Source organism: Ictalurus punctatus, unplaced genomic scaffold (assembly GCF_001660625.3).
Source record: "Ictalurus punctatus breed USDA103 unplaced genomic scaffold, Coco_2.0 Super-Scaffold_100, whole genome shotgun sequence".
Classification (NCBI taxonomy): Eukaryota; Metazoa; Chordata; class Actinopteri; order Siluriformes; family Ictaluridae; genus Ictalurus; species Ictalurus punctatus.
The window spans coordinates 2,406,832-2,428,177 of NW_026521086.1; the positions used below are offsets into that span (position 1 = coordinate 2,406,832).

Here is a 21,346-nt window from a genome sequence, read left to right on the forward strand (position 1 = left end):
GACAAGACACCTTTTTTTGATTGGCCAAAATTCGATACCTCTTCCTGCATGGCGCCTCCTACTGCACTCTGCTTCCTCCCTCCTCCCATACCTCCTCCTCGTCCTCCACGCTTTGTTTCCCTTCCCGCCCTTGTACTTTCAGGACAACGTGCACTATGAAAAAACAATTGGCTTGCGAAAAAACCGTTTTATATTATATATGCATGTGTGCGTGTGTATGAGAGAAAAAAAATATAGAAGTAAGTTTCTACTGAAATCATCTTTTAAATCGTTTTATAATGTTGATATATTATATTGATTTATAGTTTATACTATTGAACACTGCATATATGTAGTTTATTACAAAAAATACAAATAGATCTACCACTTATGCTACTTCTGTACAGCGTTTGATGCCTTATGCTTCATGAAAGAAAAAGCCTTTTTCCCCCCACACGGAACAGCTCTTTTTCTAGACATATGGGTGGCTCTTAAAAGAGCCGTTGTGTTCGCGTCGTTCGGTGTTAGAGCGTTTAACCGCCGAAGCCGTACAGGGTGCGTCCTTGGCGTTTCAGAGCGTACACCACATCCATGGCGGTCACGGTCTTTCTCTTGGCATGCTCGGTGTAGGTGACGGCGTCGCGGATCACGTTCTCCAGAAACACTTTCAGCACACCGCGAGTCTCTTCATAGATCAGACCAGAAATACGCTTTACACCACCACGGCGAGCCAGACGACGAATAGCCGGCTTGGTGATCCCCTGGATGTTATCGCGAAGCACCTTGCGGTGACGCTTAGCGCCTCCTTTGCCGAGTCCCTTACCACCCTTGCTTTTTTTTTTTTTTTAATGAGTTTTATTGAAATTATACAAAATTCACAATCTTACACAAGTCATATTCAGAAAGAAAGGGAGAGAAAAAACTTACATAGTCAAAGTACAATTACACGCAAATATTGTCCCACACTGAAGAGTCTTTAAACCAAGATGTGCTGCTTTTAAGTCTTCTTAGCTCTTTTTGAATGTCCTTGAATACAACATCACTGGATATAAACGTTTGATTTATAGTCATTCTGGACCTTGTTTTCCAGAGTTTAGATTTAGTCAAACATATTATGAACCAAATGAAGTCATGCTGAGTCTTGCTATAATTTTCTTTAAAAATGCCATAGAAAATTGAGTTCATATTTATTTCTATATTGAGACCAATGATTTTTAATTTAGCCCATGTTTCTTTAGCGCGATAACACTCTAACAGGAAATGTTCGAGTGTTTCCTCTTCATTACAATTAGGCATCGGGCATTTACTGGTTTTTACAAAACAGCTCCATTTTACAACCGCTCTTACTGGGAGCCTTCTTACAGCGACTAACCAAGTTGTATCTCTCAGGTGTTCAGATAGGATTTTATTCTGTAAATTTTGGAGACATTCTTTGTTTTGGTCTTCCTCCAAATTTCTGAAAGCCACAGGGTTACAATAAACTCGATCAACAATTAAAAGATATATTTCTTTGCTCGAGTCTTTCACCCAATCGATGTTTAGATCTTTAAATTTGTCAGTGAAGTCGGAAAACATCAGTTTATAATACGGAATACCTTTCCTCGATGGACCTTTTTTAGATTTCCAGTTAGAGATGTTCCCTATCCATTCGGTTTGCCTGGCAATACCACTCGCGATGATTTTGCACACTGCTATTTTAGTTTTTAAGGATATATCGACAGCCCCAAGGCCTCCCAGTTCCCTTCTCTGGGGGTTTTTCTTGAGTTTTATTTTATATCTCCTGACTCCATACCATATCCCGAACTGGTCCAGCGGCTTGTCAACAGGGTTCAGTATCTCACCAAACCTTAAGAGGTATTGTTCTACATCCGAGTCAGCGATTCTCCCAGTCCAAAACTTTACTACAATGCTCTTTATGTCTTGGGGAGCTGATGTAGTCATCTCCCAGTTTTTCCAGAATTCACTTCCTGTATTATTATTAAAAATTTGAGAAAATGTTTGAAGTGCCTGTTCTTTGGTAAAACATATTTCATACTCTTTTCTGTTAGGCATTGCAATAAAAGAGTATACATCTGTAGTCGATATCCATTGACTACTTAAAAGGTTTACTCCGACTTCAGACCTGTCTGGCGCTTCTCCTTCTCCACTGTAACGTAGTCTGACTCAGTGCCTCCCCGCCGACGGCGAGGAGGCCACACGGGGTGACATACCGAACCCCGGGTGGCGATAATTATCACCTCGTTAAAGGTGTTTTTGTTGTTGATGTCGTTAAAGTCTTTAGTTTCAAATTACGAACGAGGATACCACTTGCAAAAAGAGAGTATTAATTACCACCCTTGCCTCTGCCAGACATAGCGCTGCTCTCGAAGTCAAACCACTCAATAAAAGTTCTCGCGCAGCGCCCACCTATTTATCCACACTCGACAGGACCTAGTTGAGAACAGGCGAGGAGGCGGGCCTTACACCAACGGTCACACAATAGCTCTCTTTTTCGAAAGCAATCACTAGGCACTGCTTTTCACCTGCTAACGTCTTCTTCTTCCCCATTCTCTCTCTCTCTTTCTCTAATCACTGGCCTTCTCTTTTCACATTTCCATTTTCACTATCTGTGTTACAGTCGATGTACACACTGTGTTTGAACCTAAATGTCATGCATCAACCAAAACTGCGCCTCCAGAATGACGGCTGAGCTTAAGATTGGCAAAATATGTCGCAGCAGTTGCATTCGTCAAATAAACTATGAGCAATTAAGTAGTGCCAATGAGATAATTACAGCAATGTGTAATGTCCAATAAGCTCAAAAAGAGCCGGACTCGCAGCACACTTTATTCTACTTGGCCAATCAAACACAATTATGAACTGGGATTCTGATAGTTGTGTGCCTTTAACTCACTGTGTAGAAAAATGAGGTCAGCTATATAGACAACAATGTTCATTACGTATTTAATTACTTCGATTGAGGTCATTATTAGAAGTAGTAGTAGTAATAGTAAAATACCTACAACCTACCTTCTGTTTTAGGCGGCGTGTGTTGTGCTGGATGGAACATGACTGCCCTCGTGTGGCCAAACTCGGGAACGGCAATTTCCCCAAAATTGCAGTATTCTCTTATTAAGCTTTTAATGGCGGTGTTTAGAAGTCTATATTTGTATTATTTGGCAAATAGTGGGGTAAGAAGTAATAGATGCTATGAACATTCATGTTTCTCTCACCACTGGGGCAGAGGTGGCTTAGTGGTTAAGGCTCTGGTTTACTGATCAGAAGGTTAGGTCACCATATCATGACCCTGTGCTCTGACCCCAGCTTCCTGACATGTTGGGGTATGTGAAGAAAACAATTTCACTGTGCTCTACTGCATATGTGACCAATAAAGACTCATTATGTAGACTTATACATGACATTTTTAATTCTAAAACAGCTGCTAAACTATGTGCAGACTAAATTATGTGCAGATGTAAAAACAAAATGCTAAACACATTCTCTATTTGTGTGTGTGGTTTTTTGTACTGTATGTGTATTTCATCAGTGTTGCTATGAGCTTATTTCTTGTAGAATAATAATAATAATAATAATAATAATAATAATAATAATAATAATAACACAGCTCATCAGTGTTATTACTGTGCATTGTCTAGTTTTCACGTATCAAGGACAATACACGGAGCTTCTGAACTGTTTAACAGCATTATTATTATTATTATTATTACTATTAGTTGGCCAATTATTTTTTTGATTAATCGTATGGGGTGGAGCGAACTTTCAGTACCATTTGTTTTTGTTTTTAAGTCCACAAACTGAGTGTAACAAATATAAACTTCACAGTAAAACTTTACACAACTGTTTGTACAAAACAGAAAAGAACCCAACACACACACACACGCACACACACACACACACACACACACACACACACACACACACACACACACACACACCAGAATATATATTATTAATTTAGGACTACACTCTGTATCAGCGCGTCTACACCGCGCGTGACCAGCAACGCAGCCTTGTTACTAACATGTCACTTCCGACAGAATTTACACTGCAAGCGCGCAGATACAGCATATAATGACAAACTTAAATTAAACTAAACCTTTTGAACAGCTTGCACCAGTTTCCCCTGCCCCTTACACACAGTGTAGCATTTTGGATATAAACATAAGTTCAATTCAATTCAATTTTATTTGTATAGTGCTTTTTACAATAGACATTGTCTCAAAGCAGCTTTCAGAAATATCAACACGGTATACAGATATTAAAGGTGTGAATTTATCCCAACTGAGCAAGACACTGAGTGGCGACGGTGGCGAGGAAAAACTCCCTAAGATGTTTTATGAGGAAGAATCCTTGAGAGGAACCCGACTCAGAAGGGAACCCGTCCTCATCTGGGTAACAACAGATAGTGTGAAAAAGTTCATTATGGATTCATATGAAGTCTGTATGGCCTTAGGAGCAGCCGTAATCACACGAGTTGAAATTCATGTTAGATGCTCTGTTGTCATCGATAGCAAAGTAAGCAGGATAATTGTTAGTGTAAAGAAGATTGTACTGCTATTCCTCCTAAGGCCACATCGACTGGAGGGGAGAAGGGAACATATTTATTCATTCATTTATCTTACACAAAATTTTATTTTCATTAATAGTTTGTTTACGTACACACAGACACAGACACACGCACACACGCACACGCACGCACGCACGCACGCACGCACACACACACACACACACACACACACACACACACACACACACACACAGTCGGGGCCAAAAGTCTGAGAGCACTAGTGGAAAATGTTTCTATTTTGCATGTTTTTATTATTTAATTTTAACATTTTCATTCGAAATTGTATTATTGACTACAACTTCAGTAAAAAAAAAAAAAAAAAAAAAAAAAAAAAACGGAGAATCTTTAAAATATTTACAAGAGATTCAGAGTTTCTTAATGTTTACAATTGCAGAATTAAAAAAATATATAAATATCCAATATATTAAACATTTACTTTCTTTGTTTTAAATAGTAATACATTCTAACAAATTTATTTCAAAATGTAAGAGAAAAAAAAATCCAGATTTTCAATGTGGTCTCAGACATTTTTCTGTGTGTGTGTGTGTGTGTGTGTGTGTGTGTTTCTGTGTTCTACTATACTGTATTCTTACCTTGCTGATGGGTCAGAATCGACTGCAGTGAAAAAATGCATATCCCTGCGCAAAAATATATATACATTATAGGAACATTTGATAGGTTGTGTTTTTAATCTATAAAAGGTATTGTCTTTTTAAATGATGACAATTTACAAGTGATATTAAATCAATCATAGTGTACTGTAAAATGAGATTTTTTTTTTTAAATACTTGAAATCTGTTTGATACTTGAAATCAGAATTTCTTACCTTCTTCGACATAGATCAGAAAGTCATTTCTTTGACCCTTTAAACTCTGACCTGTCCACTTGGTGTATCACTAAATGGTTATTTAGTTTATTTAAAAGGCAAATGCACTTTGTGTTCTTCAAATGCAAATAAGTTTGACTCAAACGACAGTCTACAGCAAAGTTTAAAAAAACATGAAGCAAAAAGCTTCCATTTACATTTTATACATACATAAATATATACATATATAATATAGGTTTAGGTTTTATCCAGCGAGATAATTGATTTATACAAATGTGTGACGCAAAAGCAAAAATGTCAGGCTAAAACTGATGTGACGGATCATCCAGCGTTCCCTTTAGTCATCTGATGATGCATTTATTATAGATTCTCCTTCAAACATTGTTTAATTGACTTTCAGAGTTAAGATCTTTTCATGTTTGGCAATGAGACACAGAATCATTACTGTGACAAAACATTAATAACTTCTCCATTTGAACTGTTAAAATGTGCAGATTCATTGTATTTCAATATGAAACTGTTCTCAAAAAATATTAGACACCAGGATAATATTCATTAATAATAGCACCTAATATTCATTAGCATTGAATTTATTAAAACACTGTGCTATTCTATCACACACCTTTGAATCATGTTAATTTAAATACTATAGTTATAGTACCTGTCAGTGCCAACATCCCCCAAGATTTCATAATGTAATGGGTTTACATTAATACTACATTAATTGATCATGCTCACTTTATATAATTCAATCTTGTAATTAGAAACTTGTGTAAATTAAGCTTAGCATAAGCAGTGAAATCGTGTTTTGATGAGAAATTGAATATTTCTTTGTAAACTATAAATCATATTTTTTCTCAAATTTAGTCTACCGCATGTTCCATGTTTTGTTGAGACATTGTAATTGTAAAGCGACATTGGTTATGAGTAAGGAGCTATATAAATTACACATATAATTATTATTATTATTATTATTATTATTATTATTATTATTATTATTATTATTAATAATAATAATAATAATGTATTTATTTATTTATGATATATTTTAACTGTTGAAGCATGTGTAATTAAATGGTGATTTCAGTGGTGGTAACACTGTATACAGTGCCTTGAATCCAATTTCAGGTGTTTTGGGAGTTCTTAATGATCTGTTTTAGGAAAAATAGTATTTTGAATACATTTTGCATTAGGCTACTCAAAGCAGCTGGAGTGCCGATCTTATTTGCTTCTGCAGGATGTGTTTGAAAAAGAACTTAACTAATTCGTGTGGCAGCTGCACAATGCATAAAATCATGCAGATACAGGTAAGTATTTCAGTAAGCTTCAGTTAATATTCACACCAAACATCAGAATCTCAGTGATCTCAGTGATGATGGTATGAATGTTGGTGCCAGATGAGCTGGTTTGAGAATTCTAGAGGCTGATCTGGGATTTTCACAGACAGCAATCAATCTCTTGAGTTTACACAGAATGGTGGAGAAAAACAAACACCTTGTTGATGAGAGAGGACAGAGGAGAATGGACAGACTGGTTCGAGCTGACAGAAAGGCTATGGTAATGATAATTTACACTTTACAAGTGTGGAGAACAGAAAACCCTCTTGCAACATACAATACGTCTAACCAAATGAGGTGGATAAGCTACAACCATATTAGGTTCCACTCCTGTCTGTGAGCCAAGAACAGGAACCTGAGGCTAGAGTGGGCGTGGACTCACTGGAACTGGACAGTTGAAGCATGGAAAAACATTGCCTGATTTGATGAATCTTGATTTCTGTTGTGACATTGAGATGATAGGGTCAGACATTGGCATCAGCAGCATGAACCTGCCTTGTGTCAACAGTCCAGACTGCTGCTGGTGGTATAACGGTGTGTAGAATGTTTTCTTTCTATTATGTGATCCTATGTGAACCTTTGCTTTCAGCATATGGTGTGAACCCCTTGGTCAGAAATAACCGAAACTAAACATTTTCCCTGTTTTTACTGTTGATCAGTCCTGCACATCGGCTTGTAAGAATTTTAGCTCGTTTCTCAGTACAGAACAGCTTCAGCTCTGGAATGCTGGTGATTTTCCTCACATGAACTGCTTGCTTGAGGTCCTTCCACAACATTTCTATTGGATTAAGGTCAGGACATTGACTTGGCAAATTCTGAAGCATGAATTTTATTCTCTTTTAACCATACTTTGGTAGACCCTTATGTGCTTTTTGTGCTTAGGGTTGTTGGCCTGCTGCATGACCCACTTTCTCTTGAGATTCAGTTCACAGACAGATGTCCTGAAACTTTCCTTTAGAATTCACTGTTATAATTCAGAATTCATTGTTGCATCCATTATTGAAAGGTTCTTATAAGTAAGGTTCTTATGCTGGAATGTAGTGTTTGCTTTCTCCAAACATAACACTTCTTATTTAAACCAAAAGGTTATATTTTTCCACCAAAAAACATTTTTCCAAAAGACTTTTCCACGTAATCATTAGCAAACTGCAGATGGACCGCGATGTTCTTTTTGGAGAGCAGTGGCTTTCTCCTTGTAACACTGTAATTCACTCCATTGTTGTTCAGTGTTCTCCCGATGGTGAACTCATGAACATTAACATTAGCCAATGTGAGAGAGGCCTTTGTTTGCTTAGAAGTTACCCTGGGTTCCTTTGTAACTTCAGGGACTTTTACATGTCTCACTATTGGAGTAATTTTGGTTGGTTTCTAATAAACATACTAGGTTCTCTTTTTTGATTAAATTATAGCTAATAGTAACTAGTGACCTAGACGTATTAGGTGTAATTTATGCAATAGTCAAATATTAACCCCACCCCATCCAGTTAATAGTTATAGTTGAAATGAAGCTATCTGGCAGCCCGACATTCAGGTCTCCCCCTCAGCACTTACTATAAAACAGCGGTGCTACAGAGGCGCAGACCACATGCCGATTCTCTCTCTCTCTCTCTCTCTCTCTCTCTCTCAGTGTTCCCTAGTTTATAACTTATAACCTTGGTACCCAAAGTTTCCCCCTTTTTAATGTAACTTAGTTCAATTTAATTTTGTGCCAGATCAACAAAAAATCCTCCAGTATGTTTATCCCTGAAAAGAAAATGAAACGGAACACACGCACGCTGCTTGTATAATAGAAAACAGTTGACCTGTGTTAAATGACTCAATGTTTTTAAGTCTGTTTTTACATCTGTTACGCTTCCGCCGGTGGGTGGCGCTGTGTCGTCGAAGCGCAAAGACTGCTGCAGAGCGCGCGTGCACGAGACCCTGACATATGGACACGCGCGGCTCGTTTGTTTTGACTTACTTCCCGTCCAGGTATTGGCTTATGTTCGAGGGTGTGTCTTTATTTCTCCAGGTGTCTATGCTTTAGATAATTATGTTGGTTATTTAAACCCCTCGTGTGGCTGCGCACTTCGCGCAGTATTATAGTTTGTAACGTTAGTAGTGGTTAAGGAGTATAGCTTTAGCACTGTGTTAGAATGCGTGTAGCATGCTAGCGGTCTCACTTCCATGTTCTGTTTTCGAGTAATGCCTAGACTGTAGTTCCATGGTTGATCCAGCTAGTCCTGTTCAGCATAGACCGCGTTTCTTGTGTTCTGTTAGTTTGTTTATCAATAAAGACGGCGCTCCTGCGCTTACTTCCTGCTAACTGTCCTGTGTCGTTACATCACATCACACTCCTGTCCAGTGAAGTGATTATTTGGTGATAATAATAATACATTTTATTATTATTGCAACATAGTACATGCGGTCATACACATTAGGGTTAGTGTGCTACATGGGCTACAGAGTAGTCATTACAAAAGTCATTAATGTACTTTTTGAATTCTAAATGAATAGTTCAATTCATATTTTGCAGAAACTTAATTTATCTAATTCTAAAGCATCATTGCTATATTTTATTCTGTCAAACAGTGAGATGGCAATATTTTGATGGGTGTAGAAGGCCTCACTGGGACATTTTGTATTAGTAGTGTAAAACATATGCATTGGCTTACATATTGGTAGACATATGCAAATTTAAAAAAATATATACATGTAGGAAACACTTAAGAGACTTAATCTATATGTAACAAGAAAATGAAGGAATGGGATAGGCTGACTTAAACATCTAGTTATCTAGTTGGTGGCTGTGCTCAGGTGGTAGAGCAGGTTGTCTAATCGTAGGGTTGGAGGTTCGATTCCTGGCCCACATGACTCGAAGTGTCCTTGGGCAAGACACTGAACCCCAAGTTGCTCCTGATGTCAAGTTAGCACCTTGCATGGCAGCTCTGCTACCATTGGTGTGAGAATGGGTGAATGGGAAACACTGCTCAGGTTAAAAAGCACTATATAAGTGCAGACCATTAGTTATGTCAATAGTTGTGTAGGAAAGTTCCTCATATTCAGAGTAGGGCTAGGCAGGTGCTCAAGTTGCTATGATTTAATAAAGCAGCATGTCAGTTACATTTATGTTTTTAAATAAGAAGTCATTCACAGTGCATATACACTATAAAGAAAACAGTCACCCACTATTTATTTGATAGCACATTGCGCTATTCTGTGTGTCACATTTTTATTAAAGAGACCAGAGTGGGGCGCACGGTGACTTAGTGCTAAGCACGTTTGCCTCCCACCTCCAGGGTTGGGGGTTTGATTCCCACCACAACCCTGTGTGTGCGTAGTTTGCGTGTTCTCCCTGTGCTGCTCCCCCTGTCCAAAGACATGCATGGTAGGCTGATTGGCATGTCCAAAGTGTCTGTAGTGTGTGAATGTGTATGTGAGTGTGCCTTGCGATAGACTGGTACCCTGTCCAGTGTGTACCCTGTCCTGTGCCCTATGATCTCTGGGATAGGCTCAAGGTTCCTGTATGATAGGAGATGTAGAAAATGGGGGTGGATGGAAACGAGAGTGAAATTTTATTATCCTGAGTATCCAGTTACACAAATGGAGAAGTGAGTTTAGATTTGGCTAAATAAATCATACTATCTAGAAACAAACAAGTGGGATATAATCAGTGGTTGATTTTAGACACAATCATTCTTGATATTATTAATAATTCTGCTGTTGGTTTGAGTTGAGCACTGACAATCAAATTAAAAGAAGATGAAGCTAACATTTAGTGGTTTGTTTTTTTTTGTTTGTTTGTTTGTTTTGTTTGTTTGTTTTTACAGTGGAGTGATGAGAAGAAATCCTCAGAGACTGCTACAGTGTCCTCCCAGGAATCCAGGGCTAATCATAGGCTGAAGTGTTTCAGAGACATTCTGGACATTTTTTCTGTTTCTGAAAGCAGGACCTCGCACTCGCCGCGCAGTACTGGCCATTATCTTCTATGGAAAGTAGCTAAGGGTTGTCCAAAATGTCGCTAGATATGTCGCTAGATGCTTTAAAAAAAAAAAAAAAAGTTGCTAAAGGGGTCTGAGAAGTGGACCGAAGCTGTCCCTGTTAAAATGAATGAGTGAACAGCAGGAGGAGGAGGGGCTGCAGCGGGGAGTCATATTTTGAGTGAAAGGATTGTATTCGTGTTCTTTTGAAAATAAACCCTTTAAAGTGATTGTTATTTTTTATTTATTGATGTTTTATCATTCAAGCACTTTTTAACCACTTTTTTAACATAAAAAAAAAAATTGGCTATTTTCAAGGTTTTCCAGTACTTAAATTTCCAAATGCCAAATTCAAGCACCTTGTACAAACCCTGTGGTAATAATTTTTCATGGATACATTTCCCAAACAAACAAACTAAAAAACTTCTAGTACTTCTAATTAATAAACCTATAACATCAGTTAGCTAGTATTTTCAAGTGCTAAACCCAAACCTCACACATTTGATGTTTTTTCTTTCTTTTTGTTCTTTGAACACTTCTTCTTCTTCTTCCGCTTCTTCTTCTTCTTGTTTCAGATATATTTCTGCCACCTGTAAGTCAGAATGACAAAATTCTTGACTGTAATATCACTCAGGTAAAAGAAATAAATCAATGAATTAATAAATAAGTAACAGTAAACTGATTTTCTGCAAATTTCATGGAACTATTAATAGACATTTTAGTGTATTTAATACAAATTATATCACACTGCTGTTGCACTCTGGAATCTGATAGGTCAGAAGGTCTGAAGGTTGCAATTCATATCTCAGGTTTACATTAATGTGCTCATTGTAATAAGTTATCCTTTCTATGATAGCAAATCATTCACAGAGACTTCTCTGGCAAACATTCCACATAATCAAAGTCTAATAATAAACAGATTTGTGCTGTACTACTTTAATAAAAACTTTTAGTCGTTGATATGGTGAAGCTATCTATAAGGAGGTGTTTATTTAAGATTTATGGAAAGAGACTCGGGCCACAGATTTCTCCAGATTCTGAATTTTTTCATGATATGATGTGCTGTAGATGATGGGATATTCATAGCCTTCACAATTTTACATCGAGGAGCATTATTCTGAAATTGTTCCACAAATTGTAGATGTAGTTTTTCGCAGATTGGTGTACAGAGGCCCATCTTTACTTCTGAAAGACTCTGCCTCTCTAAGATACGCTTTTTATACCCAATCATGTTACTGACCTGTTGCCAGTTAACATAATTAGTAGCACAATGTTCCTCCAGCTGTTTCTTTTTAGTAACACTTACTGTTCCAGCCTTCTGTTGCCCCGTCCAAATTATTTTGAGACGTGTTGCGCCCATAAATTCAAAGTTACCTATTTTTTTCCTTTAAATGCTACATTTCCTCAGTTTACACATTTGATTTGTTTTTTATGTTCTACCGTGAATAACATATGGGTTTATGAGATTGCAAATCATTGCATTCTGTTTTTATTTACATTTTTCACAACGTCCCAACTTTTTTGGAATTGGGGTTGTAGTACTTCCTCCCATTACCCAGGAAAGTGAGATGTTGCTGTTTACAAATGTCAACATGTTTTTGATAATTATTGAGCATCACACCAAAAATTAATTAATGAGGACTGTCACCAAATTTCTGAAGCTAGGCCAAACATCCTAGCACTAGTTGGCAAAAGTTAGTTTAGCATTTTTTGCTATGTGCCAAATTTGGTCATACAAATGGAGCAGAGCTAAGATCAGATAGCTGTTTATGAGGAACTGTATGTCTGATCAAGCTGAAATTTGATATGGTAGATATACCGTATGTGCTAATCTATAATAGATTCTCATGATGACTTAATTACTGAAAAAAAACATGCCTGTCATTGGCCAATCAGATATCAGATAATTGAAAAGTTTCCCATTAGGTTATTGCCACAAAACTTGAATAGAAAGTTCAGGGATGGACCTCCTAGTATCCAATGCAATCTCGCTCAAATTGGCTACCTGGGGCGTGCTGTTCATGTTTATAAGGGTCAGCGTTAAGTTCAAATAGCTGTTTCTCAGGAACCAAAATGCCAATTTAGCAGAATTTGCAGTGAGCTTTCTGCTAATCTGTAACTGAATTACTTCAAAAATGTCTGCCTTCTGCCAGTCGGCTTTCAGCAGGTAGGTTACACAACTAGCATTGAGCCATCATCACAAAATGTGATATGCATAAGTATGTTCACATATGGTCTCTTTATTGTTCTATGAATCTTGACAAGAACTGGCCACTGGGAGTGCTATATGCAGGGAGTGTTTGGACAGATTGCCTCTTATCGCTATATTACTATTATTATTAGCAGTAGAAGTAGTTGTATTATTATTATTATTATTATTATTATTATTATTATTATTATTATTGCAGTAGTAGTACTGATATTTCCTACCATTTTTTAAGTTTCATTTTCCACCTCTGGTTCTGTAGTCCAACAGATCTGACGCACTGAAGGCTGGACATTGGCAGATATCGTCTATGATGAAAAAGTATTAGTATTATTTATTTATTTATTTATTTATGAATCTACCATACATGTCATGAACACAAACCTTTTGAATAATTTTGTCCCTCACAGTAGGGTTCATAAGATACTCACTGATGTTAAACTTCAATCTCAGAAATGCCCTCTTAGTAACAGGCACTAAAAAAAAATTAGCAATGTTGATATTTAGCAGCTGTTGTAAAACTTAATTTGACTTCAAATGTATATGAAATTGTGAACTGGATATAAAAGTGTAACCTGGAACCCCATAGACTTCCACTTCACAGAGCGTGAGAGCCTGGATAACATTGGGAATGATGATGTTCACATAACGACCCCTCATGTTGCAGGTGTAATTTGCAGAGGCACCAGCAGGGATGCTAGAGATAACAACACATCTGCAGGGGGAGAGAGAGAGAGACTTTGACTTTTAAAATATAATTTATTCTACAATTAAAAAACCTTAACATACAGAACACATTGTTTTAACGACCATTACCAATTGAAAAAGAGATTCTCGCCTCTTATAAGGTCACCCCTTTGTTTACACACCATTTCTTCTCAAACATCGGAAGATCACCATTAATTTGGTAAAATTCGTACTTTAATCTAATCCTAGACTCAACCAAGGCCTTAAATAATTTAACCATGTTTACTTCTTTCCCTTCTGATCCCATTTTGTAAGCCTTCCAAATGGCTAATTTTGCTTGACCAACCAAAAAATTCGAATAGGTACAGATTTCCTGCCTGTGGCGAGAATATCTACCCCCATAAATAAACACTGTTTTCAAGAAAATGATCCCCAAACTACGAAACATTGTATACAATAGATTAAAGAGCGGAGATAATTTACAACATTCACAAAAGACATGAAACACAGTATCAAGTTCATCACACAAAGTACACAGTGGAGACGATGCATATTTACATTTAAACAAAAACACTTTTGTTGGTAATGCACAATGTAAAATCCGCCACTGTAAGTCACCAGACCGTTTTGGTAGAGGGTTCTTATACAATAACCGCCATGAAAGTTCATTATCTCCCGACATCAAGAAATGAGTCCTCCATTTTGTATGCCTCCACCCCCTTAGATGTCTGACAAAGTCGGACTTTACACAGGAAATATATGCTTGTATTTTGTTCATTCACCAAAAATATTTTGTTTGTTCACCATGGAAAACGGAAGACTTTGCAAGCCTTTAAAGGATAACAACATGTTTACATTGTCTCCATTGTTAATTTGACCTACCTGTGGAGTTATGTACACTTCTGGAAAAAAAGACCTTTGTGTTACTGCCAGACATAAACTTGGTTATATATTATCCCACAAACATGCAGGAAAAGATGTTTTCAAATCCTTTAATATGTTCCCGACTATTCTCTCTGATCTACCAGTAATCCCCACACGAATTTATGGAGATACTAGAGATCCAGATCCTTTCTTCCTCTGTCTTTAGTTTTTTTTAGTTTTACAAGCAAGAGTACATGAACACAGTATCGGGCCGACACCTGAGTACTGGTATCGGCATCGGTGCATCCCTAACACACACACACAGTTAAATTGGAGCAGTGAACCATAAGATCTTTGATGACGTCATGTACAGGTCAGAGGTGTAGAACTCACTTTCTTTCTCTCCCTTGATAATCGTTGTTTTAATGTAACAGTGAATACATTACATTTATCTCTGTAATCTTCTTCCCTATTTGTGGATATTCTCGAGTGAAACAGTCGAGGCCTCCTACGGAATATATTAAGCTACACAGGAGCAGTGATGAGAATAAACATGACTTTTGGTGCTCATGATTTAATATGGCAGTTTTATTATGAACCCACTACATTAGAGAAGGAAATACTGGATGTGAAGTGCAGTAGTGCTAGTGTGTGTGAATAGACTGTCAGTTTAGATACTGACCCTGAACACTACTAACATGCAGTGCTTTCTTGGGGTGGTGATGAAGTTGGAGTTGAACCGGTAAGAAAGATATTAGAGAGAGGCTTCCTTACACTCCTGAGGATGTTCAATTAGAACCTGCACCAAACTCACCTGATTCAAGTCATCAGCTAATTAAGCGGCCTGCACAAGCTGAGGTGGGTGCTTTAGAGCAGATAAAACACTAAATGTGTTAGATAAGAGTTCAGAGCTTGTGTTCTAGACACAGGATTTAGAGTGGAGACTTGGGTCCTGAGCTTTGGAGTTATTCTGATTATAGGTTTCAGTGAGGAAGTGACTGAAATTAAGGAGAGGAACTGGGAATAAAGTTATAGTCTTGCTGAGTAAACAGAGAATAAGGCTATATTATTGTTATGGGGAAAAAATAAGCTCGTAGCAGTGTTGATGAAATACATGTACATGTCTGTTTTAGGCCCACTGCTCTTTACTTTATATATGCTACCCCTTGGTCAAATTATTCGTAAACATGGAATTAGCTTCCACTGTTATGCTGATGATACACAGCTGTATGTTTCAGCGAAGCCAGAGGACAGACAGAAGCTTAGTAAAGTTGAGGAATGTGTAAAGGACATTAGACATTGGATGTTAATTAACTTCCTTCTACTTAATTCTGATAAAACAGAAATACTTTTATTAGGCCCACGTGTAGCTAGAAGTATTCTTTCTGATCACATGGTTACTCTGGATGGTCTTTCTGTTTCATCATGTGCAGCAGTTAAAGACCTTGGAGTGATTATTGACTCCAGCCTATCATTTGATGCTCATGTAGATAATATTACTAGGATAGTCTTCTTTCATCTCAGAAACATTTCTAAAATAAGAAACATATTGTCACTACATGATGCGGAAATACTAGTTCATGCATTCGTCACCTCTAGATTAGATTACAGTAATGCCATACTGTCTGGATGTTCCAGTAGGAATATAAATAAACTCCAGTTAGTCCAGAATGCAGCTACTAGAGTCCTAACTAGAACTAGAAGATACGACCATATCACACCGATATTATCAATACTGCATTGGCTCCCAGTAAAATCTCGCATTAACTATAAAATACTTTTATTGACCTATAAAGCACTAAATGGTCTCACGCCACAATATCTAATGGACCTTTTGGTTTTCTATGATCCTCCATGCCTACTTAGATCAAAAGATGCAGGCTATCTGACGGTACCTCGAATAGTGAAGCCTACAGCAGGGGGAAGAGCTTTCTCTTATAGAGTCCCACAGTTATGGAACAGTCTTCCTATTAGTGTTCGGGACTCATACACAGTCTCAGTGTTTAAGTCTAAGCTTAAAACGTATTTTGTTTTCTCAAGCCTACCCTGACTAGATTCTGTTCTACTAATTCGCAGTCATAATTATCTTTTTTCTCCCTCTCTCCTTTCGCCGGGCCCCCCACGAATTTATGGAGATACTAGAGATCCAGATCCTTTCTGCCTCTGGATGGAGCTCAAATCTTCTTTAATTCCAGACTGCTGGGACTACGGCTGCTCCTAACGCCATACAGACTTCATATAAATCCATAATGAACTCTTTCACAATATCTGTTGTTACCCAGATGAGGACGGTTTCCTTCTGAGTCGGGTTCCTCTCAAGGTTTCTTCCTCTTAAAACATCTTAGGGAGTTTTTCCTTGCCACCGTCGCCACTCAGTGTCTTGCTCAGTTGGGATAAATTCGCACCTTTAATATCTGTATACCATGTTGATATTTCTGTAAAGCTGCTTTGAGACAATGTCTATTGTAAAAAGCGCTACACAAATAAATTGAAATAAAAAGTCAAAAACTGCTAGAAAAAAACTCAGAACATTTGCTTAGCCTAATACTTTTTTTTCCATCTACACATAATTATTATTGTAGCAGCTGCTCTTGCAATAAAAAGGCTTAAAGTCGAGGGTCCCTGTATCTATGGAGAAAGAGGAGCAGTGCACCATTGACATCATGCACAGAGGTAGCATGAAGGTGTGACTGAGTTTTTAGAAATTATTTCCTAATCTTATGCTAATATGAATACAATAATAATAACAATAATAATAATAATAATAATAATAATAATAATAAGAAGAAGAAGAAGAAGAAGAAGAAGAAGAAGAAGAAAGGGTGATTAATAAAATAAAATAAATAAAATATCAGCGCTGCGTGGTGTTCTGGGTGGATCTTGACTGCCATCGTGTGGTCATGTTTAGGAAGTGCACCTTCCCCCAAACGTTGTTTAAAGCCGCAGATTATAAATCTATATTCCTGCTGAGTGTGTGTTTATGACCTGGCTGTTGAGTTGCTTTTAAACTTTCTACATAAGCAGCATTTCTGGCCTCTGTGAGTCCCAGGTGATGATCTTTTATTTTCAGATTCTTACTGAGGTGCTGTTTTCCACATGCAGTGCTTGGCTGTGTTGGAGGCCACCAAGAAAGACTTCCTGGCTGTCATGTGGAAGCTAAGTGGGCTGGGGTATGTTGTCCTCCATCAGCTGACCTAGCCAGAATGCTTGTCATGTTTTTATGTATTGATTTAATTTCTGTTAGACAGCCTCATGATTTACCAAACATGTTTTTTCTTTTTTTAGGTCAAAAGGGTTTCTGGCCATGGTGCTTGTGCTGCAGTGATCTTGTTCTCCATCACACTCCAACACAGGTAGCCATCTTCACCCTCTCCCAAGAGGTGATGGTACGACTCTGAATAAACACTCTATTATTATAAATAAAGTGTGACTGTGTCTTGTAGTCCACCCACCAACCTTTTTCTGTTCAGTGGTTTGACTTGTGCTACACAGAGGTGAGTCCAGTTATGCTGCAAGAAGTGTAAGTATGATGGGGTTGACGAGTGGGAGGAGAGGTTCTTCCTGTGCAAGGTGCTGCTCTCACTTCTTTCAGCATAGCTCCTGGTCTCAGAACAGGTTTAGTTCATTGTTGCTGGTGTTGTGTAGAGGATGTTATATTGTGAAAGTCACAACTATCCCCGCTCAAGGTCTTGTGAAATATTTGACCTTATTTGTGACTATATTCACCATGATACTTTCAGCGGTTACTACATTAGTGTCCTTCATTTTTTACTATTTAAAGATTGTGTAAAAGTTTATTACAGGCTCAATGAATGTTCTTCCCCTTCACTAGAAGATAAAGGCCCGGTTTCACAGACAGGGTTTACATTAAGCCAGGATTAGATCTTCAATAAATTAGGACATTTCAGTAGCTTTTATAAACGTGTCTTTAGAAAAAAATATTTCTGGTGCACATCCTGAGATAAAACAATGGCACTGACGTGTTTTAAGATCCGTCCGTGCAAGTAGCTTTCAGTTAAAACAGCTCAAAGATACATTTTAGTCTGGGACTAGGCTTAGGCCTTGTCTGTGAAACCAGGGGGAAAAAGAAGGGTGTGCTTTATTATGCTCTCTGCCGAATATGACAGAAGAAATGTGACTCACACCTGTAACTATAAAAAGCAGGTAGAACTGCAGTTAGCATGAAACCTCAAATGTGTAGCTGGGCTGGAAATTTATTTTTGTATGCATGTATAATATTTTTTCTCTTACAGATGGACCAGCAAACAGATTTAAAGGCTGTTGTGAATGATGGGTTACAGAAATGTCTTCCTGTGTTTATTATTATTTGAAGTTATATATTCTGATTTGTAAGCAAGATTATGAAGTCTCCTTTTGCTAATCATTTTACAGCATTATTAAAAAGTCCATGTACACAATGTTTATCCCGAGTGCCTTTTTGATGTATTTTATTATCCTGCACAAAGCAAAAACACAATTTGTGTGTAGATGCCCCTCGTAAACATTAATATAGTAAGAGCAAATGGACAAGTGAAACTAATCAATATAAAATCTCTAAAGAAGGGCATGATGGTACTGATTTTCTTTTTACACACATGGTATGCACGTACTTGGAGTAAATTTTAATGAACAGAATATGGGTTCTATTCAGTACTTGACAAATGATTCAGTGCGGATTAAATGTGAACAAATGAGCCATGAATGTATCCGTGTTCTATATAATATCATTTTTAAGTGGATTTTTACATGACCTTAAAACCCCAGCCAGGCTGCATTACAGGGTCTATTTAAACTTCTCACATCACTGTCCCATCTAGTGCCTATTAATGCTGTTCAACCCTGATGGTTTCACCTGGAATATCCTGTGTTCATTCATTCCGTACAAAGACAAATATCACAAATAAATTCAGTTGTCGTCTCTTAAGTATTTAAGTATTATGGTTTATATGGTCGAGAGAATAAAGAAAAATCTCAAACATTTAGCAACGTTTTGAATGAAAAGTTTAAGTTTGTGAATTACACATCTAAAATTACTCATTTTTTATCTCCCAAAACCATGTGGAATAATGTTATGATACCTGACAAGACCAAAATTTAACTTTTTAGCTATAACCAAAAAACATGTTTGGCAAAAAAAAAAAAAACAACGCAACACCAAAAGAGCACCATCCCCACAGGGAAGCATTGAGCTTTGGAGTGGTTTTTCTTCAGCTGGACCTGGGCTTTAATCAGGATGGAGGGAATAATGAATAACTCCAAATATCAGTCAATTTTGGTACAAAACATTAAGGCTTCTGCTACAACACTTAAGATGAAGAGGAATTTCACCTTTCAGCATGTTAACGACCAAGCAAACCTCCAGATCAACAAACGAATGACTTCACCAAAACAAGTTCAAGCTTTTGGAATGGCCCAGTCAGAGTCCAGACCTAAATCCAATCATAAATCTGGGGGGTTTCCCGGAGAGGGCTGTGCACAGGAGATGTCCAGCCAATCTGACGGAGTTAGAATGCTTTTGCAAGGAAGAATGGCAAAATATTGCTAAATCAAGACGCTCCAAACTGATCTACTCTTATCCAAAAAGATGAAATGCTGTGATAAAATTTAAATGTGTTTAAGGGTGTGCACACTTATGCAATCAGGTTATTGTAAATAATTTATCTATTTTACATTGTACATTATTTATTTATTATAAAATGATTCTTATTGTTTTTCACTTTAAGTAATCAATCTCAGTCGACATTATTCCCCTGTTTCTTAAGATGTTTCATAAAAACACAATTTAATGCACATAAATCCCATCAATTTATTGTGTAGTCATAGTTTTGAGATGTTTTATGCAACCCTTCAGGCATCCATTATATCCTTCACTTCACTTTATTTAACTTTCTCCATGCTGTCTGGAATTACTGAAGACTATTTGGTCATTTGTGACATATAGGAAAATGATTCGATTATAAACATCTGTGCATGACTTGAACTTTATGCTCATTTTGTTATGGTAGTCCATCTTATGTATACATGATGAATACCTGTGATTATTAGTCTTGGGAACATTATAACCATATGGAGAGAAAAACAACTAGCCAAAGTACATATACCATATATATATATATATATATCCCAACTGTAACCCATTCCATTCCACATGATATTATTATTGATCAGCGCTTTTTCCAAGTGACTGCATGTGAGAGCTCAAGGCCGTTACTCCCCTTTACATTCCTAGATCGGTAGTACACCTGGAAGCGTCTCCTTCAGGGGCTGTGGGCTCCCCTGCGGTGTACTCCTCTGTGGTCATAGACTCCCTTGCACGCTCCCAAGGCCGACAGAACATGATTGGGGTCATCCTCCGCCCCATAAAAGCGCAACAAATGTTCCTGGACGTTATCAAGTATGGTCTGCAGTGGATCACTGATTGCTCACTACATGACAACATCCTGAGATCCAGGTGTTCTTTGGACAAGCCTGACATTGAATGGACTTATGCTTTGCACCTGTACTATGGCTGGCAAACTACAACAAAGACTGTGTCTTACATGTGACTGAAAGGGGGGGTGCTGCTGGGGGGTGTGTGTCCCGGCTCAGGAGAGTGGGGCGCTTACAGGGCTGTAGTTTATGTATTGAAAACATTGGATTTGGTGGCACAAGGATTGCCAGCACGGTGCGTGCCGCGGCTGGAGATGCTCTCTTAGTGCAGATCACTGGGAAAACTGCTCTCTCACGAATTGATCTTACGTTCATCACACCAGGCCATTTCTATTTTGAAAGAACAGGACATGGGGAGATATGGGGATATGGGGTTGATCTATGTACCACCCAAAATGAAATTCTTAAACCTATTAGTGTGCCAAACACACCAACTGTAGTGTTGTAGTGCCTAATTAATTCTGTGGAGCCAGTCACTGAGAACACTCATGA

At 37.7% G+C, this 21,346-nt stretch overlaps 2 long non-coding RNA genes across 2 annotated transcripts; both read left to right on the plus strand.

The window, feature by feature from the left end:
* The first annotated feature begins 8,275 nt into the window (after nucleotides 1-8,275).
* On the plus strand, nucleotides 8,276-10,899 carry LOC128629707 (uncharacterized). Its single transcript, XR_008394087.1, has 2 exons — nucleotides 8,276-8,680; nucleotides 10,519-10,899. It is a non-coding gene; the product is annotated as an uncharacterized LOC128629707 (long non-coding RNA).
* Nucleotides 10,900-17,305: 6,406 nt separating this feature from the next.
* On the plus strand, nucleotides 17,306-18,847 carry LOC128629686 (uncharacterized). Its single transcript, XR_008394044.1, has 2 exons — nucleotides 17,306-17,595; nucleotides 17,711-18,847. It is a non-coding gene; the product is annotated as an uncharacterized LOC128629686 (long non-coding RNA).
* Nucleotides 18,848-21,346: the final 2,499 nt, after the last annotated feature.